This window comes from Rhinolophus sinicus, chromosome 6, assembly GCF_057876585.1.
Source record: "Rhinolophus sinicus isolate RSI-liver-muscle chromosome 6, RSI-T2T, whole genome shotgun sequence".
NCBI classification, from domain to species: domain Eukaryota; kingdom Metazoa; phylum Chordata; class Mammalia; order Chiroptera; family Rhinolophidae; genus Rhinolophus; species Rhinolophus sinicus.
This window is the reverse complement of record NC_142506.1, coordinates 42,459,702-42,483,744: the sequence shown is the minus strand read 5'-3', so window position 1 is coordinate 42,483,744 and position 24,043 is coordinate 42,459,702. Positions and strand designations below refer to the sequence as shown.

The following is a 24,043-nucleotide window of genomic DNA, read 5'->3' as shown; positions in this document are numbered from 1 at the left end:
TTGTGGGGTTGATCCCAGACCCTCATGATGGAGACCTGGGCATACATGCTCACCACCTTATGCTCAGTGGTGCTTGTCACTTCCAGGATTCATTCCCTACCCTCTTTCTTTCTCCCTGTTCTCCTCCCCCTTCCTTTTCTGAGTATCTGCCTCTACTTAGCCACACATTATCTAAATCCTACTTAAGATAAACAGGGAAAGGGATTTAGGAGTTAGAGTGGAAAAGTCCTTGAACATTTCAGCTCTGAGTATGAAAACAAAAGGAGGTGGGGTAAGAAAGCAAAAAACAAAACAGTGCAGAGAGGTTTCTAAGAAAGTAAATGTTGAGTACTATTTTCCATTTTCCACATAAGGTTAAAGTTTCAGAAGGTAAGTTTTGAAGGGTATATGCACTGAGGATGGGGAGTGGAGATAACCAACTGACCCTAAAGAAATGGCATGCTTGTTCAAAAAGACCCTCAGCTGTGTAAAGGACCCTTGATGCTCCTGCAGGACTAGACTGTGATGTCCACGCTTCTTCTAGCCCCCACTCCCAGCCTCCTGACCAGCAGTGGGGCTCCCCCACCCACTGGCCACCAGCCCTGCACGGTCCTGCTGAATGTCTCTGGTGTGTGAGGAAGGCAGGCAGGAGGAGGGAGGAGGGGAGGCCCGGCAGTGTGGGCTGGGAACAACGAGGCCACCCTGAATTACCTTCTTATAAATACAGAAAGTCATTCACTGACATCCCAAAGGTCACAGGAGGGAAGTTGAGCCCAGCTCTCCTGCCCAGTTTTTCAGCTGAAGGATGTTCATGGGACTGGGGTCCCAGGAAGAACCCTTAAAGTGCTTGTGCTATGAAATAACAGAATTTTTAAGGCATGAATGACCTCAAGCGCCCTGAGACTGTTCCCATCCCTGGGGTCCTTACACCCCAGCTCTTCAGAGGCCGTAGGCATAGAGCCCCCCCTGAAGGCCTGTGTACAATCGCTGTCACTCCTCCTCTCAGCCTCTTGCACCACCCCAGCGTTCCCCAACCTGGAAGCAGAGGACGGCCGCTGCCATCCCCACCCAAAGCGGCCAGGTTGCTGCTCCTTAAACATAGCCTGATTCTCTGCAAGTTTCTCCTGGTACAAAAGTTAAGGGTTCTGGGGCCTGAGGTGGGTGATGGGGGCAGGTCCTCCAGACTCTGTTCACATTGCCCAGACACAGCTCAGAGGAAGAGACAAGAGTCACACCCCATCTAAGCACGCACATCTGGAGGCTGCCGCCACTCAGCGGGCTCCTCGTCTCCAAACTAGATGCTGTTGGGACCCACATCTCTCTTGACCACGGGAAACCCCAAAGAAACAGAACTCATGCGGCGAATGCGCAAAGGCCAAGGCCAGCAGGACCCTGGGACTGTGACTGCGCCCACCATTACTGTTCCACCTTGAGTTCTGACTACCCCTCAAGGGTGCGTGCTGGCAGGGCCGGTGCCCCCGAGGCTGGGGTGGGAGGCAGAGGGTGGAGAAGGTGGAGGAGCCTGTGAGGGCCCCAGACCTCTGTCCCAGTTCACACCTGCCTTGTGCCGGCCACTCCTCCTGGGGAGGGGGCAGCCTTCCAGCAGAGGCCACAGACCATAACTCACCCACACTTCCCATAATTGCAGCCTCTGTCTGAACGGGGCCCACTGGCATCCCCAGCTGTCCAACGTCCAGAGCCAACTCTGAGTCTCCGAGCTGAGGATGTCCCCAAACGCTGGGTCACAGTTTGTCGCCGTGTTCAGTCAATCCTGTGCACATCCTGAGCCCAAAGTGAAGCCCTCTTCAGAGGCACAGGGATGGCTGTAGGGATCATCCCCAGGAAACGTTGTGTGAGCAAGTTTTGCTTATATAAAACCTGACGTGTTCACAACTGCCAGAAAGACAACATTCTATTTGGGTACTTTTTGAATCAAGTAAGTAAATTAGAAAAAACGCAGCAACACCTGTACCCCATTTGGGGCAGCCCCAGAATGAGGATTCAAAGGGCCATCTTGTGTTTCACTGGCCCGGGAACATGTGTTGTCACGTTTTAAGGTGTGCGCAGTGGGCTTGCACTTCAGGACCACCCCAGGCCAGGCGGGGGTGGCAGTTGCCAATGCTTGAGCACTGCTGGAAAGTCCTGAGGACAAGAGAGGGATGCTGTTTAAGGGGCTGTGTACCCCCCACTCAGGCTGCTCGGAGGACGTTCTATGGGAAACACAATGATGGGTCTGACTGCGAAGTTTCATACCCATCTTAACCAATTTTATTCCATTTATAGTTTTTGTTTAGTGAAAGAATGTTATGTGATTTAAAAATTTTTGAGTAAATTTAAAAGAATACTAATCATTATAAAATTAAATTATAAGCATGTTATATCTGACAATATGGTTTTCTACATCAGTAAAATATACATATATAGCATACATATAATATATACAACATATATACATAATATAGATAGTGTTTTTGTGTCTCATTGAAATATTTTACCAGTATTACATCTTCTCTAGAGATAGATCTCAAACTTTATTATGAAAGACAAGTTCTTACATACTGTTACAAATAATTGTGGTAAAATTGACAATTTTTATAGCATTATTCGATACCAGTTTGAGAGATCCTAGCAGTGTTTATTTATGCAGCTTAGCATATTTCACCAAATCAAAAGCACATGGGATGCAAACTAATAGCATCATCGTAAGCACAACTCAGAAAGGAAAAACACTGCCAAACATACAATGATTGCTTCAGTTTCCATGTTTTGCTATATATATATACATATATATAGCAAAATATATATATATATATATAGCAATATATATATATATATACATATATATAGCAAAATATATATATATATATATATATATATATATTAAAAGTAGTGAAAGAGCACTTTATTAGAAGAAAAAGGACACACCAAAGGTTTGGAGCGGGCCCCTGAGCAAAAGGAAGGCTCAGGAGACTCACAGGCGCTCTGATATTTTTAATGAATTTAACAAATTCAATTAAGGCCTTACAATGATTATAACTGCAGAAAAATTGTTGGCACAAAAGAGAAGTTTTAACTCAAGCTGTACAATTAAATAAATTTGACTATCTTAAAGCTTTGTTTTAGACATTTTGCAGAGATGGGTATTGAGGTAGCTAAGATTTTGTTTTTTAAATTACGTTGTTTAACATTCAAAATGTTTCAGATATATTATGAAAATATTTTGGAAGAAATAGGAAAACATTCTTTGATTTCCTTCAGATTGTATATCTACTAATTAATGAATTGAAACATCATTTAGAGCTTTTTTTCCTGATTAATCATTCAACTTTGGAACAGAAATGTTGTACTGTCACCCTCTTGAGCGTTTACATCAGAGGTCAGCAAACTGCAGGCCAGGTCTCACTCACCACCTGTTTGTATGGCTCATCTGCTGTGAGTAGGTTTTCCATTTTTAAATGATTGAAAAGAAATAGAAGAAGAAGAACATTCGTGATATGTGAAAATCATATGAAATGAAAATTTCTGTATCCATTAATAAAGTTTTATTGGAACACAGCCTGCTTTATTTGTTTACACATGGTCTATGACTGCTTTTGAGACACAGGGCAGGGTGGAGTAGTTGTCAGAGACTGTATGGCCCATGAGCCTAAGCTATTTGCTACTTGGTCCTGTACAGACAAATGTTACCAACACCTGATCTGGATGAATTTGATGAAGGAGCCTCCTGAGGCTACAAAGGGAATAATTTAAAAATCATTAGCATGCTCCGCTACTTCTCTGATAGAGTGAGTCAACATTTTGCAACTGAAAACACCGTACAGAAATAAACCTGTTGGTAGGACTGTAGTAGTGTTTCAAAATCTTTTGTCAAATAAAATACACCTTGTGATATTTATTTGTTCATTGAATCTGCGATTAGTAAATGTTATCCATTTGAAGTAGCATAAACTTACGGCAATAAAATGCCAATTTGTGGTTTTATGTTTGTGGCCTTTGGCATAAGGTCACATTTAAAAATGGAGTCCGCCCCTGTGCAAACATGAACTCCATCAGAACATGAGAAGTAAGGGATAAAAGGAGCAGGGATGCCCAGAACCTGAGCCCCAGCCTCTAAGGTCTGTTTCAAACACCACCTCCTCAGGTGGATGCTGACCATCTTGGTTCCAAATGTCCTCTTTCCCTCTGGGTGTGTAGGGGCCATCTGTCCTCCTGCCCTCCTCCTTCCCCACTAGAAGCATTCTTAGAAATCTTCCCCTGAGTCATCTCCTCGCTGAAATTCTAAGTTCTTTAGGACAGGCGAAATGTCTACCCTTCATTTCTGAACTGAGTTATGCCCTTAGGGAGATTTGCAATTTACTCTTGAGGTTTTACACTTTCCCCAACTTTCGAGTTAGAACAGGGAGTTAACAGTAAAGAAGAGCAAGTGTTAGACTCGTGACAGTACAACTGACCAGGGGTTTACAGTTAAGAAGCATCTTTGCATATGTGACCTCCGCTGAGTCAGGAAGAATGAGTCATAATTCTACAGGTGACACCTGTGGCTTGGCCCGAGCTCAGGGGCTCACCGGAATCAGGACCACATGTATGGTCCCTGTTCAGTGTTCACCGCTGGCCTTTCAGCTCAAGAACAGACGTCTCAAGCTGTGCCTGATGGCAGAGGCCAGAGTAGGAAAGCGGGTCCTGACAGATATCCTGGTAGAGGAGGGACTGAGGAGGTCTGCACCCAGGGCACACACTGGGCACAGGCATGAAACTTTTCCTGGATGTTTCACCTTCTCATTTAGTCCTGAGACAACCCTGTGATGGTTCCTAGATCCCCATCTTGCAGATGTGGAAATGCAAGCTTTGTGAGTTCAGTAATGTGCCCAAGGTCAGACCAGTGGGACCCTTGGGGTCTCAAATCAAGCCTGGTTGTCTGGTGAAGGGGCTACATCCCTACCATGAGTCTCCCTCTTATCCTGCCACATACGCCTATGGTCTACAGGGCTGGCTGTGCTCAATTGAAACCAGGGCGAGAGCCAGGGAACTAAAGCTGGGACTGAAGGCCAGTGCAAGGCGGGCTCTTCCCCACGAGGAGGTGCAAAGGCGTCACATGGAGCTGAAAAACAAGGAGGGAGCTTGCAGACACTGGTGTTGGCTCGGGTTTGACGACCTTGCTCACAATGTCCTGATTCACAGGACGAATGGACTGAAGCAGGCAGAGAAAGGGACTCCCGGACGTCCCCTCACACACACTTCCTGTCCTTTCTGTGCAATGAATGTCAGGATCTCTGTCCCAACCCAGGCCGAGGGACAGGGACCTCGAGCTTTCCCAGGGTAGCTGGGTGAGAACACAGAACAGCCAACTGCACTGGGTGTAATCACAGAGTGCTTGTTGTCTGTTGTCTTGAACGTGTGTTCTTGAGGGACAAGAAGGGTTGTAGTCTGTCTGCTGAGTCAGCAGAGGTGGAATAAAGGTGACTGTCCTGCCCCAGGCAGCCTGGTCCCCGTTCCTACTGAAACACTTAAGTATACACCTTCAGAGGCAAGTAGCCAAGCTTTCTTTGTGTGCTTAGTGATACTGGGCCTGCAAAACCCTGCTGGGGAAAGTGTCCTGGGCTAATGCCTGAGATTTTCTGAGGCTGCCACAGTCCCTCTAGCACTGTTCTGAGCTGTTAACAAGCACCCGCCCCGGGCAGAGGGAGTAGTGCCTGGAAATCTGCCGACACACTGCTGAGGGCTGGGTGTAGAGGCTTCGAGAGCCTTCCATAGCTGACAGGCATCGAGTCATTTCTTGCGAAGCTATGGCAAGCCGGGCCTGTGCCAGACTCTAAGATCCATGTTAGCGGGTTTCTGCCTGACCACAGCTGAAACCCTAGGGTGGCTGAGAAAATAGCCACCGTCTGATGTGTTGCCTGCAGGCTTTGTCAGAGGCCAGGAAAAGCCCCGGAGGGCCTCCCTGGCCTGGGCGTTTGTCCTGATTAACATTGGCTGCAGCCAGAGTGTCTCCTCCAGTGTGGCCTAGGGCCCTGTGGCCTCAGGAGGTCAATGAATGTTTGCTGATGGACAGGCTCCACTTCTTGTCTTATTTATTACAGAAACCGTGGAGGCTTGCTCCTGCTGGCTAGCCCCCAACCAGGCCCCATGAGATAACATGGGACAATAAACAGAGACGGATGGTCTGTCCGGGAGTGACACTGTCTTCCATTTGGCAGAACCCTTCCCAGCTGCGCCTTCATTGAAGTTGCAGGATAGAATAAGTGGCCTCCAGCAGGCCTGGGCACCAGTGGCTGCAGCCTCCTCCCTGTCCTCTCCCTCCCCCCCACTGTGGCCGGATGGACAAAGGAAAACCCTGCATGGGTGTTGGGTTACTGGCCTCCAGTTTCACACTGGCCTGGCAGGGGGCCCAGCTACAGTTTCAGAGTCAGTAGATGTGCCTCTAATTATTTATTAGAACTTCTCTCGATGAGACACTGCAGACTTCCAAAGGCTTGCTTGTGGGTGACTTACACGAGTGGAGTGAAGGGCGGCAGGCAGGCTGGCCATGCAGATACTCCCATCTGTCATAATTCAGCCTTTGCCTTAATTCAGCTATATTTGTATGTATAAAATGCTGACAGTTACAGATTTGAACACATAGCCAGGAGAAGAGTGTTGCTGAAATGACCTAAGTGGTGATTGTCGTGGGCTCAGTTGTGTTCCCCCAAAATTCACATGTCAAAGTCCTAACCCCTACCACTTGTTAACATAAGAAATGGCCAAACTGTAGACAGTTTTTTTATGAGTTTATTTGAGCCAAACTGATAATAATCGTCAGGAAGCAGGATCTCAACAGATTGAGAAAATGCTCTGGAGAATGGCAGTTTTGCAGCTTATTTTATAAATTAGAGTTAAAAGAGGAGACGTTGGGGGTGGGGTCACATGAAGTCCATGGGTGGTAGATTAAGGGGGCAGAAGAGAGCAAAGTGGGGAAACCTCTGGGATTGTATAAAAAGTGACACGGAGGGACACATGCCTCTTTTACACGGGTGGATACGGCATAGTGAGTGAATAAGCGACAGCACATAGAGATGGAGGGGCAAGATAACAATGAGGATTCTGTGGTCTGGGACTCTGGTGGGAGGTTGTGCCCTGACGGGTCTAGAAAAGGATTTCTCTGGCATTCCAAAGGTGTGTTATCTTAGATGCAAAAAGACAGTAGAAAGGCTCACTTGAGGTAAAGAATGACCTTTGTCAAGGAAACTACAGGCCAAGGATGTGACTACCTGCCATGACCCGCTTTCAGTTGGGAATTTTTATGTTCAGACCATCCTGTGTGGTCGCTTTCGGTCTCTGAGTTTGTAGGGCCTGTCATGCAGCCTCCCTTGAGCTCCTCAGGTTTAGTATGTGGCCCTTTTTTTGCCACACATCTGACAATGTGACAGACAGTATTTGGATACAGGGCCTTTAAAGAAGTGATTAAGGTTAAATGAAGTCACTAAGTGGGCCCTGATATGATATGACTGCTGTCCTATAAGATGAGGAGATTAGGACACAGACACACTGAGGGACGGCAATGTGAGGACACGGGCAGAAATGGCCATCTACACACCAAGAACAGAGGCCTCAGAAGGAAGCAACCCTGCTGACACCGTGATTTCAGCCTCTGGTCTCTAGAACTGAGGAAATTAATTGTTGCTGTTGAGGCTGCCCAGTCTCTGGTGCTGTGTCCTGGCAGCCTCAATGGACTAACACAGTGAGCACAGCAGGCCTGGGAAAGGCCACCCTTTGTGGAATATATGCAATATCATGTTTGCTCAGGATAGATTTTGCCACCAAATGAGTTTGTGCTAAAAGAGTAAGTACTTGTTTGGTTTGGGCGATTTTAGAAATATTCATAAAAAAAATATTACAGACTGTCTAGTACCCCTCCCTCCATCTCCAGACTTTAACTTTCTAGAGAAAGAAATCAAGACTTAAAGGTCAATCTGACCAAAATGTTGGTCATCAATGCAGCCTTTGAATTGATTTATAATGAAAAGGGGGAACTGGAGACCAAAGAAGGGGTCCATGACAGTCACCTCACAGGGTGACCTGATCATAAACTCCTATCCGGGCAGGTCACGGTGGGCAGTCACGCCCCAGGCATACAACTTTTTAGTAAACGCCTTACCTTTGCCTTAAGCCAGCCCTGCCCATTGTGTCTGTGTACCTGGGTTCACACACCTCTGAAATAAGTGTGACCACCCTCAAGAGAGCACAGTTTCGTGTTACCTGCCCTGTGAGCCGTCCCCGCCTTGCTCTCCCATGTCATCTTCCTCACGTCCCCTCCTTAATTCCAAGTGCATAAAAGTAGCTGTAAAACTGTTTTGTTCCCTTTCTTCCACCTTCCTCCCCCCACCCCCCAAAAAAACTGCTTTTTAAAAAAGACTCAGAGGTTAAGCTGCTCATTGAGGATCATCAGGAGACCAGCTGGGCTCTGAACACCTGTCTTCTAACTCGAGGTCTGTGTCTTTCAAATAAGCCCAGGGAGCCACCGGTATGGCTTGCTCTTCACCAGTTCCTTGCAAGATGCTGCCTTCCCCATCTGCACGTCAGCCACACCCTTCATCCCTCGCCTCTTCCCTTCCTGCTCTGCTCTGAGGACATCATCTGCCAGGCTCACTTTCCTGAGTTTTCCAACTCATGATTCCAGAATTGGAAATGATCTTTAAGGTGCAAGTTGAGCTATTTCAGATGAATCTGGGCTCTTTTCCTCCCTCAACCAACCAAAGGGAACCAAAAGACTGTCACACAACTCTGGGGATCCCTAAATTACTGGTAACAGTACAAATTCTGACAGTCTCTGGTGTAGAGCGACACTTTCAATATGACAAAGGAGAAAAGCCAGCTCTGCCAGGTCACAAAAGCAGTAAATGTTTATGACATGCCTACTAGCTGTCACTCATCTCATTGCACAGAGGCAGAAACAGGTCTGGAGGACAGGACGAAAACCCCAGGCAGAGGCAGGCCCGTGGCAGGCAGTAGCATTGCACTTAGCACATCGGGCAGGTGTGTGCTCCTGGCATTTCACATCGTTTTCCCAAAAGTTAAATGAAAGAGTGAGACGTATGGTTTGAAATGCTGCCCAGTTGTTTCTCAGGAGGATAAGGCTTATTTTCAGGAGCTCTTAGTGGGGACAGTGTGTATTACATGAGCTATAAGCTCTCCCTTCCATCCTGTACCCCAAACAGGCATAGCAATGCAGTGACTTCTGAGTTAACCAAACAAAGAAATCCCAAAATACGTTGTGTAAGACATTTTTATTTCTCTGTTCTAGAAACTGCCAAATGGAGTTTGTCCAAACTTTCCATCTTAAAAAAAATTGCCTCTGGACTAAAATCCAAAACGTAAGAGTTGAATCCAAAAATGATAAATTTTTAGAAGGTTGTGATCCTGTGTGTACTGGATTACAGCGAGAAATGAAATTTTCATGGTAGGGAAAAACATATCTAGGAGCAGCATGTATTTGTGAAAAGTTTCACTAAAAAGTCTCTGAGCTTTCTGAAAGTCACCCCTATCTTTTTCTTGCTTTCCTGAGTCCACTATGAGTCTCCTCTATCTGTCTGGGGACAGATTCAGGGACTTAAAATTTGGGATTGAAGTGCTGTCAGCCACTGTCTGAAAGCATGATGGTAACGGCACACCAACCTTCAATAGTCAGGCCCCTCTTTCTCTCGGGTAACAGTCTCCTGATTTAGCAGGGCTCACAGCTGCCCGCCTAGAGGTTAGGTTTCTTCGCCTTCCTTGCAATAATGTGTGGCCGTTTCGTGACACGTGGGCGCAAGGGATGTGAGCAGGAGTGACGCAGAGCAGCTACGTCCTGGAGACAGCTTGTGCTTTCCTGGGACTGAGGACAGCACCCTAAGGGCTGGTAGAGGGAGCCGCGTGGCTGGCTGGCAGTGTTCCCAACACTGCGGCCATGTGGGGGAACACCTTTGTCACAGCAGCTCAGCTCCATGTGCTGTTTGATGTGTGTATGTGGGGGGAACCCCTGCGGGTGTGAGCACTGCAGTAAAGAGCAGACGAGTCTCCTGCTCCCCCCACACACGTTTGCTTTACTTCCTGACCCATTTCTACTTGTCCTAGCAAAGTCTTATCTGAGGAGAAGAGCCCTGTCCCAATTGTAAAAGTGCCACAGAAAATCACGGGCGGATCCCTCTGAGTGGTGCACTGTGCTGGAAAACAGCCAGAAGAGGCTAGAACATCCAGTCAGCTTCATGCCACTCATCAGCTGCTAGGAAATTAGCTGTGGCAGCCAAGGACCTGAGAAGGCTCCAGTGTTACTGAAACACGTGGTCATGGGGTTGTGCTTACAGACGAGGGTGATCTCGCAATGACAGCAGGCCTGCCACCCAGCATGGGTGTGGGGAGTCAGGCCCACAACTCTGACATTGTCACTCACTCACTCATTCATTCAGCAACAACTATTTGTGACAGGCCTACTGTGTACCAGGTGCTGTGCATGACCAAATAGCCAGGCCCTTGCTCTCATGGAAGTCGCGTTTCTTGGTGTAAGACAGGTAACACACAAGTGCATAGGTAAACATCCAACAGCATCATTTCAGATAATGATTCATGCTATGAATACACTGAACTAGGGAGATGTGAATAAGAATGAGTTGAGAACTACTTTAGAAAGAGTGGTCAGCTTCTAAGGGGCTGACATACAAACTGGGACCAGAACCAGGAGCCATGTCAAGGAGTAGCAAGTGCAAATGTCCTGGGGCTGTGAAGACCGTGGTGAGCTCCAGGAGCCTGGAGAAGGTGTGGTAGAGCAGCTGGCACAGGGCCTTGAGATGCCCAAGGGAGTTGAGATTTTATTTTAAGTGCATGATGAAGCCACTGGAGGATTTTAAACAGGAGAAAGACATTACCTAATTTGCATATTAAAAAGATCACCCAGCTGCTGTGTGAAGAATGTCTTCTAAGCGTGCAAAGATAGAAATAGGAAGCCCGGTTAGGAGGGTACTGCAGCAATTCGGGCAAGAGGTAATAACTATTAATATCATCCCCATTCCGTGGAGGCCTAGAGAGGATGTAATTTATGCAAGTGCGTGGAGCGTACAATAACAATGCTTTACTTTTGTTTGCATAGTGGTTTCAATTTGAAAAGCTTTCTTTGCTATATCACTTCATTTGAACTTCAGAAGAATCCTAGCATGAATTATGCCCGCTTCTTAAATGAGTAAACAAGGCTCCAGGAATTTGATGCCTGATGAGATGACAGCAGCGTCAAGTGTGACAAGCCTGCTTAAACTCTGAGTATGGTGACTGTCAGCACTGTGCTTTTCCCACTCCCCTTTTCCTACACCAAGCCACTCCGCTCAACTAAAAGCACTGGGCATAGAGACCAAACCAAGTCAGGGACAATCCAAAGTCCTAGGGCCAGTTGCCTGAAGGGCTCCAGAAGGAGGCACTTGTCAAGCCCCATGGAGGCGGAGTTCTGTTTTAGCAGCTGCAGGTAAGAGAACAAGGAGACAGAAGACATTCTTCAGCTTACAGGCATTTAAAGCCCAGTTGGGAAAATTGGACAGACTTCCATAAATAACTTAAGAATGCCCAGCAGTTTAAAGTCATAACCAATTACAAAAACTTTGGAAAGAACTCAGATTCTTTCCTTGTGGCAAGTGGACCAGAGTTCCATTAACAAAGGCCTGCCGCTGGCAGTACCTCTGAGTAATGTTCCATTGGAGAAGAACTTCAGAGAGCCTGCTCTCCATCCTGAGTGACAAAATGCCCCCAACTCTGTGGCCCACAACCATAACCAGTTGTATTATCTTCAGGAATTCTGTGGTTTGGGAATGTGCACAGGCCTGTCTTTCACCTGTCTCGTCTGGGCCTCCGTGGAGACGACGTGAATGGCCAGCTACTAGAATCTGACAGCCCACAGGCGGCTGCTTGGGCTGGGGTGACTAAGGGCTGAGCTGAAATGGGCTCGCTGGTCAGAGCACGTCCATGTCATCTCTCCATGTGGCCTGGGGTCTTCACAGCATGGCACCTCAGGGAACTGACGCTTCTTGTATGCAACTCAGAGCTCCAAGAGTGAGGGTCCCAGAAAACAAGTGGAAACCATTTGGCTTTATAGGACCTGGCCTTGGAGCCCTGCAGTCTCCCTTCCAGCACAGTCATTACGCAAAATGTCACGAGCCCTCCCATACACGGAGAGGGGACCACGGAGCATCAACAGCACGAGCGTCACACGTAAAGGATGAACAAGATGGGGAAATGAGATTTGTCACAATGTGTTGGATTTTTCCTTTACAGTTAATAACTATGAAAAATAAAGATATCAAATGATTTGGAGCCCAGAATTTTGCTGCATTATAATCAATAAAATGCCACCATTGCTAGTGCACTGGCTGGGACCCAGTAACAATCTGTTGTTATTGGTGTGTGTGTCGAGGGGATTTGAACCCTGTTGGTAAGTATAACTTAACACTGAATATGATGTGTGCATGGACATTGCAGGTGTAAGGAATGAAGACGCGACCAGAGTTAGAACTGTCCACTTAGAAGGGTGCTACTGAAGGTGTTTTTTTGGAAGCTTCATTTCATTCAGGTTCTAAAGGATACAAGAAAAATACTCATTTCAAATGAAGGCTGCTAATTATTATCAAATTAACTGTGCGTCGGAGCAAGCCCAGCAGGACTCACAGTTGGAAACATTTAGTGAGAATTAATAGAGTTATTATGTGCTTGGGATAAAAATAAAAGAGAGATCTCTGGATTGCTACAAAAGAAAAAAGTAAAGTGCCAGTGTAAGAGCCACCAGGCAAAAAGTGTAACTTTGCTGATTATTTTGGTGGGCTCCCGGACCACTGTCTAATCAAGTCCAGTACGATCTCCGAGTGTGTGACAAGGACGCTATGGTCTCAGAGTGTGTGACAAGAGGAAGCCTGGGTTTTCTTCGCCCACAGTATGATATCATGCATGTGTGCACGTGACAAAAGAAAAATTAGAGTTAGTTTGAACTCTTCCAATTCCTTTTCAGGAAACAGTCAAGTTTATTGAGGTATAATTCATGTACCATAAAATCTACCCACTGAAAATGTACAAGTCAGTAATTGTTGGCATTTCACAAAGTTTTCAATCATCAGCACAACCGAACTTTAGAACAGTTTTTAGAACTGTTTTATGAACAGTTTCATGACCCCAAAGAAAAACCTCATACCCGCTGGCAGTCCCTTCTTATCACACCCCCAACCTTTGCCCAAGGTAACCAGTAACCGAATTGTGTCTCTAGATTTGCCTATTCTGGACTTTCCACGTAAGTGGATGTACAGCAACACTTGAGTCTGGCTTCCTTCACCTACAGTGTTTTCAAGGTTCATCCATGTATCAGCCCTTCATTCCTTTTAATCGAGGAGCAATACCCTGCTACAGGGATAGAAGACATTTTGTTTACTCATTTATCAGTTGATGGACATTGGGACATTAGGGTTATTTTCACTTTGGGGCTTCTATGAATAACGCTTTGGGGCTTTTATGAATAACATGAATATTCATGTCCTAGTTTTGTGTGGAAATGTTTTCATTTCTCTTGTGTACACACCTGGGAGTGGAAAGCTAGATCATGTGGTAACTTTGTGTCTAATGATTTGAGGGTCTGCGAAGTGCTTTCTGAAGTGGCTGCACCATCTTCCATTTCCCACAGCATCCTCTGTTTCCCCTTTTCGATACCCTCACTCGTTCTTGTCTGTTGTTTGGCTATGGCCACCCAAGGGGTTGTGAAGTAGGGTCTCACTGGGATTTTGATTTACATTTCCCTGGTGACTAATAATATTGGACATCTTTTCATGGGCTTGTTGGCAATTTGTGTACCTTCTCTGGAGAAAATCTACTCAAATCCTTTGCCCATTTTTAATTGGGGTACTTGTCTTATTATTATTTGTCTAATTATTACTTGTCTTATTTTTAGTGAGTTGTGAGGGTTCTTTATACATTCTGGATATAGTTCCTTTATCAAATATATAATTTGCTAATATTTCCCCCCATTCTGTGGGTTATTTTTCCTTTTCTAGTGTTGTTTGCAGCACAAAATACCTTAATTTTGATGAAGTCCAATTTATCTAATCTTTCTTTTATTGCATTAGCTTTTGGTGTTATAACTAAGAAACCATTGTGTCATCCTAGGGCACAAAGTTTCACTCCTATGTTTTCTTCTAAGAGTTTGATGATTTTAGCTCTTACATTTATGTCTACGACAATTTTCAGTTAATTTTTGGGTATGGTGTGTGGTAGAGAGTTCAACTTTATTCTATTTGTGAATATCCAGTTGTCCAGCACTCTTAGTTGAAAAGTCTATTCTTTCCCTCTTTCAATTATCTTGGTAACTTGTAGAAATTCAATTGAACATAAATTAAAGTGTTTATTTCTGGATATTCAATTCTATGTGATTGATTTAAATGTTTTCCTAATGCCAGTACCACTGTCTTGATTACCACAGCTTTATAGTAAGTTTTGAAATCAGGAAGAATAAGACCTCCAACATTGTTCTCTTTTAAGATTGCTTTGACTTTTCTGGGTCTTTAGTATTTCTATATGAACTTTAGGATCTGCTTGTCGATTTCTGCAAAAACACAGGTTAGGATTTTGGTAGGTGTTACACTGAATCTACAGATCATTTGGGGGAAAATTATCACCTTAACAATATTGTCTTCCTATCCATAACCTTAGGAAGTCTTTTCATTTATTTAGGTCTTTAATTTATTTCAGTATTTTGTAGTTTTCAGTGTACAAGTCTTGTATTTCTTTTCTTAAATTTATTCCTAAGAATTTTATTCATTTTAATGCTGTTGTATATGAAATTATTTTTTTAATTTCCTTTTTAGATTGTTAATTGCTATTGTACAGAAATATAATTGATACTAATATGTAGATTTTTAAAAAATTTTATTTAACAGTTCAATATTTTCCATGTTTCTAGTTTAAAGATAACATTAAATACTTGAGAACTACAAAAACTCAGCTTATATTGTATCATAAAGTTATTTAAAACACTACTGTTGTTACTAAAATGACAGCTTGAGCTTCTGCCACCTCTTCAAAACAGAAGGGTGGAGAGGAGTCAAAGAAACAGTGAAATAGTTTTGTTCTCCCTGTGATATTTTCTTAATCACTTTTGCATGGGGTTAAGTTTTAATTATGCTCACCCACTTAATTCTATCCTCCTGTATAAGAATTCTTCAAATTTGAGTAGTAGCTGCCAATTGGTGATGTGGGCTTCTGGAAGTTTGGATGGACTAAGCATCATTCAGTGAGATTATATGATTGAAAGAATCACTCTGAAAACTTACAGAAAAAAAGCCATATGAAAATCAAACTAAGTTCGTTTAATAGTCTATTTGCAAGACTACCTGGAAAACTTTGTGGAAATCAAATACAAAACTAAAGTGGACTGCTTCTTCTCTTCCTTATTCCATCCCATTCCACAAAAAATGCAACATATGCAGACAATGTACACTCTCTCGGATCATTTCACAAAAGCCACAAAATGAAACCTTTAGTTGGGGTTGCTGTGTACATGAAATACACAAGGAAGATGAACTTGATTTGGGGTTTCTTTTTAAGAGTAGGCAGGGCAAAACTACAATGACCGTAACTGAACAGCTGCAGAATTTTATCACCCAATCATAAAAAATCCCTTTTTAAATATTTCCCTTTTAGCACCCTTCAATGACTGGTGTTCCAATCAAGGAGTAAAGCTTTTTCTTAACAAGTTGAAATCCTGGGCTTAGGATCAGAGTTCGTCTGAGGCTGGATGAGAAGCGACCTCGACTAAAGAAAAAGTCCCTCAAACTGGTCCACGAGCAGTTCTGCTTAAACACGAGAGTAAGCTCAAAAGTGGGCACCACACTAGAGTCACACACAATCTTATCCAGCTTTATACATACATTTTCAGCTTCCATGCTCACGTGCATGACACAACCTCCTAAGCCGCAAGGCTCCGTGGAGGAGAGCCGAAGGACGTCCTGAGCAATTCTCTGGGTCAGTTTCTCAGGAACGAGGACTTTTGAGCAACCTAGTTTGGTTTGCTTCGATTTGGACAGACAGTTCTCTAGCATTTTAACCAAACTGTGGCAAGTTGTTTCCTCAAAGACCACCTCATTGAGGTTGGGTTCAGGAACAACATAATCCCAGTAGTCAAAACCATTTAGCAGGTTCCCCGCTGGAAGCCGCGGTCCAGCAACTCGGACGTGCTGCCAGGGTTCTTACTGCTCAAACTGCCAGTGGCAACCACGGTCAACGGCTCGGTTTCTCTCCCGGAGCAGAACGGTCTTTCCAGGGCGCTGCCGGGAGTTCGCTGGGGCGGAAGCGCTCTCTGGCAAAGCTGCGGGGTAAACTGAGGAAGGAACTCTCCTCTGAAGCCCCTTCCCTCTGGGGCTCAGGGACCTGCAGACCCCAGCAGTAATCCGCACCCTTCTCCACCCAGCCCAGCCAGCACAGGCCCCACAGAGCTGCCTGTATGTTGATTTTTGTACCCTGCAATATTGCTGATGATAACTTTAACAGTTAATAGCGCTAATATTTTTTTAGTGGATTCCTTAGGATTTTCTACATATAAGATCATGTTATCTGCACATGGAGACAATTTCACTTCTTCTTATCCAACCAGGATGCTTTGTTTCTTTTTCTTGCCTTATTGCCTTGGCTAGAGGCTCCAGCACAATATTGAATACAAGCGGAAGGGTGGACATACTTGTCTTGTTCCTGATGTTAGGGAGAAAACACTACGTCTTTCATTATCAAATATATTAGCCATGGGCTTTTTATAAATGCCTTTTATTATGATGAAGTTCCCTTCTATTCTTCGTTTATGGAGTGTTATTATCATGAAACCATGTTGGATTTTGTCAAATACTTTTCTACATCTATTGAGGTGATTATAGATCACAGTTTTTATTGTTTGTTTTATTAATATGATGTATTACATTGACTTATTTTCACATATTAAACCTACCTCACATTCCTGGAATAAGTTTTAATTGGTCATAGTGTATTGATTTCATGGTGTTACTGATTTCTCCTTATTTCTATTGTGTTTGGACATAATACTTTGTAACACTTCAATTCTTTTACATTTATTGAGGCTTGTTTGTATTGTTGCTGAATTCAATTTGCTTGTATTTTGTTAAGGATTGTTGTGTCTACACTAATGAGGGATAAAAGCTGTTGTTTTCTTGTTGTGTATTGGTTTGGTTTTGGTATCAAGGTAATGCTGGCTTTATAGAATAAATTGAGAAATATTTCTTCCTTTTCTATTTACTTGGAAGTTTGTGAAGGACTGGTATTAATTAATTCTTTAGATATATGATAGAATTCACCAGTTTAAGCCACCTGGCAATGGACTTTTCTTTATGGGAAGTTTTAAAATAACCAATTTAACCTCTTTGCTGGTTTTATAGGTCTATTCATATTTGCTATTTCTTCTTAAGTCAGGAATTTGTCCATTTTATGTAAATATCTGATATGTTGGCATATGGTTGTACATAGTAATTCCTGTACTCTTTTATTTATGTAAGGTCAGTAGCTGTACTCCCTCTTTTATTCTTGAATTTAGTAATTTGAGTCATTTTGCTTTTTTTCTTGGTCACTCTAGCTAAAGGTTTGTCAATTTTGTTGTTCTTTTCAAAGAGCAAACTTTTGGTTTTGTCGATATTCTCTTTTGTTTTTCTATTCCCTATTTCATTTATTTCCACTCTAACCTTTATTATTCCTTTCCTCTGCTTTCTTTGGGTTGAGTTTACTCTTTTACTTGTTTCTTAAGTTAGAAAGTTAAGTTATTGATTTGAGATCTTTTTTCTCTTTTACTATAGGTGTTTGCAGCTATAAAATTCACACTAAGCCCTGCTTTAGCTGTATCTCTATGTTGTCATTTTATTTTCATTCATTTCTAAATGTTTTATAATTTCTTTTATGATTTCTACTTTGATGCATTGATTATTTAGAGGTGTGTTGTCTATTATGCATATTTGTGAAATTCTCAAAGTTCTTCCGTTATTGATTTCTCCTTTGGTTCTATTGTGTTTGGAGATGATACTTTATAACACTTCAATTTTTTCAAATTTATTGAGGCTTGTTTATGGCCTAGCATGTGATCTGTTCTGGAGAATGTTTCTCATGTCATGAGACTATGTGAGTGCTGCTGTTTGTTGCTAGGTGGAATGTTCTGTAGATGTCTTTTAGGTCTAGTTAGCTTATGCTAATTATTATTTTAATTGTCTATATCTCCTCTCAATACAGTCAATTTTTGCTTCATGTAGTTTGGGGCTGTTATTAGGTGCATATACGAGGTCTGACAATGAAATTCACGAACTTGTTGCAGCAGTGTTGCTAACCTTTTTCTATATCAGAGAGATTATTCATTATGAATTTGTACCAACTGGACAAACAGTTAACCAGGTTTACTTACTATTTGGAAGTGCTGAAAAGGCTGCATGAAAAAGTTAGATGAAAACGATCTGAACTTTTTGCCAACAATTCATGACTCTTGCATCACGACAATGCACCAGCTCACATGGCACTGTCTTGAGGGAGATTTTAGTAAACAAATAACTGTATTGGAACACCCTCCATACTCACTTGATCTGGCCCCCAATGACTTCTTCCTTTACCTGAAGAAAAAGGAAATATTGAAAGGAAGACATTTTGATGACACTCAGGACATCAAGGGTAATACGACGACAGCTCTGATGGCCATTCCAGAAAAAGAGTTCCAACGTTGCTTTGAAGGATGGACTAGGTGCTGGCATTGGTGCATAGCTTCCCAAGGGGAGTACTTCAAAGGTGACCATAGTGATATTCAGCAATGAGGTATGTAGCATTTTTTCTAAGATGAGTTCATGAACTTAATTGTCTGACCTTGCACGCGTGTGTACTTCATTACTTCTTTCTGATGAATGCACCCTTTTATCATTATGATATCTTTCTTTGTCTCTAATACTAATTTTTATTTTAAAATCTATTTTGTCTGATATTAGTATAGCCATTTCAGCTCTCTCTTGATTACTGTTTGCATGGTATATCTTTTCCATCCTTTTGCTATCAATCTATTTGTGTCTTTTAATCTAAGTCCATCTCTTATAGAGAGCACATAGTTGGATTATTTTTTAATATCCATTCTGTCAATTTCAGCCTTTGATTGACAATTTTTTATTTTATTTATAGTATTGTAATTGCTGATGAGGCAAAATTTACATGTTTTTTTGCCACTTGTTTTCCGTATTTTACGTCTTTGCTCCTCTATTATTCCATCGCTAACTTCTTTTGTGTTAAATAGATATTTTTAGGTATTATTTTAATTTCCTTGTACATTCTTTTACTATATGTTTTTGAGTTATTTTCTTTTTTTTTTTTTTTTGGGCCAAAAGGGGAGTTTATTGAAAGACTACTGGAGTACCCTATGGAACTCTGGGAAATTCCATGGAAGAGTTGGTCTTCAGAGACTGCTGGGATCAGGACTAGAAAATCCCCAGGATTCTCTTCCTGTTGTCTTCATTTGCTCCCTCTGCAACTAGGGATATTACATCCCATGGTTCTCTTCACAGGGGAGTGACTGGCCTTTTCCATTGGTCTTTCTTCAGAGATCCCACGGGAGAGCCCTGACATGGGCTGGAGGCTGATATTTGGACCTGTCAGCTATGGGGAGGGATGGAGTGGTGAGCAGGGCCCGGAGGCATATGCTTGCTCCTGGAGGTTCCAGGCAGTGAATTCAAGTCAGGGTTGGCTGCCATAGGTCAGAGTGGATCACTGATATCGTTGTACTTCATCTCCGTTCCCAGAACCAGAGAGGTCTATTTACGAGCCAGGACATGTCTTCCCCAGGACGATGCCAAGAACCAATGGCTTCCTTATCTTTCTCACCTCTTGCTTTCCTGAGTTTCTCTGAAGGCTATTGCTCTTCTAAATGGACTTGTTCTTTCCTTGTGTTCTTCATTTCAGCTGCAGCCTTAAGCTGATATCTAAAAGGAAGATTTATGTTGATTTTCTATATTTTTATTCTCAAAAGACCATCTTATTTCAAATTTGACTAAATATATCACTTAAAGATTGTTGAACTGTTCTTCAGATTTAAAAATGGTGGTGGTGGTGGGGGGGTGATCACAAAAAGTTTGTAAGTGACGGAAGGTCATCATTCAGTCTTATAAAAGTTCCCATTTAGTTGAGCCACCTTGCCTTTTCAAAAAGATAACTGAATACTTTAATTTCTACCTATGTTTCCTTTAAGTTCTCTTTCAAATCGATATCTCTTTATATCTAATTTTTATTTTTCATTATAATTACAATTATTTTATAATTTGCTTTATTCATTCAATAATACCTTGTATTAGATTCTCTGCTAGAAGGTGATAATAAAGAGACGTAAAGGGCCTCAACATGGGTGAAATGGATTTCTGCTGCTTTAAGTGAGTAGGGAGATGCCTCACGTTGCCTTGCAAGGTTGGCCTGCCCAAAGCAACACTGATATTTGACTTATCGTATCATTTGAGTCATAACTTTGGATGAGAATAAGGTAGGGAAACAAGTACACTGTCATCTATTAACACTTAAACATCTTAAGATTATGGACTATTTCTATTTTAAGGTTATTGAATATTTCCATATAAATACCACATATTCAAACACCCATCAATCTACTCATTACCTGATTATAATGTAAAATAATATTTTTATCAAATTTGCTTTATATTTTTCAGAGAAATAATTTATCATGACTTACATAGCCATCTAACATATCTACCCTATTGATGGACATTAGCTTCCAAATTTTCACTGTTACACAGAAGATTGCATTAAGTATCCTTATACATGTCTCCTTGGGTATATATGCCAGGGTTTCTTTATACTCAGAAATAGAATTGCTGGGTATTAAATATGCACCTTCAATTTTGCAAGACACTGCCACCAGTAGTGTATGAATATAGCTATTCTTTCGTATCCTTACAAATGTATTTTTAATTTTTATCAATCTAATGGATATAAAATGGTACCTCATTGTTGTTTTACTTTGTACTTCACTATTACTAAATTTAAGACTAAATTTTAAGCCTGAATTTATCTTAAAATATTTATTAGACGTCTGATTTTTTTCTACTGTGAATTGACTGTTTATAGGCTTTGTCCATTCTTCTATGGGATTTTATCTTTTCTTGATTTGTAAGAATGTTTAATTCTGGGTACTAATCTTGTTTTGATTAATTTTAGGATATCTTCTAATTTATGGCTTCTCTTATAACTCTCTTTATGCTGTCTTTTGATCAATAGAAGTTTTAAATTATAACTTAATCAAGATATATATATATATATATATATGTGTGTATATATATATATATATATATATATATATATATATATACACACACACACACACACACAATGTGAGACTGTAAACTTTTTAGAAATTATATATATAGTATGTATATATACATATAAAGCATATATAGCATATATTGAGTTGTACTTCTATAAACAAAGGAGTTATTTTATGTCCTTCAACAAATGTTATAATTTTCTCCATAAATGTCTTATAAATCTTCCATTAGATGTATTCATGTAAGAGCCTTAGAGATTTTGTTGCAATTATAAATGGAATTTGCACACTTTAATTATGCTTTCTAATTTCTTATTGCTGGTATATGGCTATACTATTTTTATATGTTGATCTTGTATCCAACAACCTTCTTGAAACTTGCCTGTTGTTATGATTCCAAGATTCTTTTGGATTTTGTTTTCTAATTAGTTTATTGGGGTGACAATTGTTAGTAAAGTTACGTAGATTTCAGGTGTACAATTCTGTAATACACCACATTGTGTGTTCACCACCCAGAGTCAGTTCTCCTTCCATCACCATATATTTGACCCCGTTTGGATATTTTAATGTAGACAGTCTTATCTTTGGAAGATGACAATTTTGTTCCTTCCATTCCAAAGAGTTATTTTCTTAGTAGTGACCCTGTGGATTACAATTCTCAGCTTAATTTAATACAATCTAATTTGCAATGATACAAACTTACTTCCGTTAATACACAGAAACTGCTCCAATATAGCTCCAGCCCTCCCCTCTCCTTTACTGTCTCTTATTATCATAGGAATTATATTTTAGTGTATTATAAATCCATCAACCATTTTATAATTGTGGTTTTAGGCAGTTGTCTTTTAAATGAGATAGGAGAAGGAAAAAGGTGTAAAATGCATTTATGCTGTCTCTTATAAGTGCCTATATGGCTACTTTTTGCCAGTGCTCTTTATCTCTTCACAGGAGGGGAATGAGGGTCCCTGCATCCACATCAAGGCACTGAGGGATCAGGAAATTGGTTCTAGGTCTGCCTCTCTCACTATTCTGGGAAAAATGCCGCACTTTCTTGGGTCTTCTTCATAGTAGAATGAAGACTTTGAACGATGTGATTTCTATAATTCTTTTCAGCTTGGTGTTCTTGAATTTATGCTCATGACATCTTCATAGAGTGGGAGTCCTAGGGACTGTGCTCGGCCACAGTCCCATGAAGGGCCCCTCCTCCAACCATTTGTCAGGCCTGTGCAGGCCATGACTCTGGAAAATAGCCTCTTTTCTGGTTTCCGTCAGCACAGCAATTGTGGACTTCCTGCCATGTGGCCCATAAACCCAGTGTCTGAGCCAAATGTGGAAAAAGGGCCAGCCTGCCTGAAAGGAAGTAGCAGATGGACAGGCGCCCAGCTCTGACTTCCTTCTCATCTGCAGGTGGAAATACAGGAAGCCCCTGGCCCAGCTCCCCTACCTGACCAGCAAGGCCCCCATGTCACCACAACCTTTGCCTCCATGTTTCGTGGGACACTTGAGCTCTGGGGGGAGTGTAAAATGCAAGGGATATCCAGTCCCCTTCCCAGTGCTGCCACTGCATCCCCAGTCCAGCTCTTACATCAAAGCACTGTCCCCCTTCCCCCCCAGCCACCCCACCCAGCGGCTGTCTGAGGATGTCCTGTGATCAGCCTCAGGTCAGAGCTGATGAGAGCTGTTCACACCGAGGCCCTTCCACATTTTAAAGCTCTAGTTGGGTGCTTTTGCAGCTGCAGTGAGCTGATTAAAAACATATACACTCTCTCACAGAAGACAGAAAACAATCAAAACTTTGCTTACTTTGCAAGAGCAGGGGACTGAGACTGCCGTGTTGCTGCCCTGGCTGGTCAGCCAAGACTGTCCATAGCATCTACTTAAAGAGATGGCTGGGCTTGCAGGCCACACAGGGACCCCAATGCCTGATGCAGGGGCCCCAAATCTCCCCTCCATTGTTTATCCGTTGATGCATCTGACCCTGCCTGGCACTGAGCAGGTGAAGCTGGAGGCCATGAAGATTACATGTGTGGTACTCCCAGCCTGAGCATCACAGGCCAGCAGGTGGTCTGGGTTCAGGCACGCAGGTGGGAGGAGGAAGGGCACAGGTATCATGGGCCATTACTATGGGTGAGGTCTGCAGATGGGGCTGGCCTGGGCCTGGCACACGGGGTGGGTCCGGTCAAGACTGGTTAAAAAGCCTTCTCACTGGAGCTGCTCACCTGAGCTGCTTACTCAACACCTGGGAGGCTGACAGGCATCTCCAGCATACCTGTCCAGAAGCCACACAGGCTTTCTGCCCCCACCACCCTAAGTGCTTTCCTGTCGTTCTGTCTCAGCTGACAAGACGACCTAAGGATCCTTTTCTGTCACCTTCCCAGACTGCAGCCTGTCAGTGTCCTGCCGCTCCCCCTCTCTGGAGGCATGAGCCCTGCCTAGCAGCCTCTGCCCCTGAAGCCAACCCTCCCACCCCCCGATTCCCCTCTCTTCCTTTATAGCCTGTTTTCCAAACAAAGCAGGAGCCAGGTTTTGAAATATGAGTCAGATTGTTTAGCCTTGTGCCTAAAATCCTCCAGTGGCTCCCTACTGTTCCTGAATAAAACTCCACTTTACCCCAGTGTAGGAGCCCTGCCTCCCTCCCCGATTCCATCTTCCGTGGTTCTTGTTTGTTCCAGGCCATGGAGCTTCCTTCTGTCTGGTCTCGAGCCCACAGCCCTGGTGCCTCCACAGGACTTTTGCATTTGCTCTCAGTTCTGC

The 24,043-nt window shown here is 42.8% G+C and overlaps 1 pseudogene; it reads right to left on the bottom strand.

The window, feature by feature from the left end:
• Nucleotides 1-15,641: 15,641 nt before the first annotated feature.
• LOC109459875 (DNA damage-inducible transcript 4-like protein pseudogene) lies at nucleotides 15,642-22,753 on the bottom strand (annotated as a pseudogene).
• Between the last annotated feature and the right edge of the window lie 1,290 nt (nucleotides 22,754-24,043).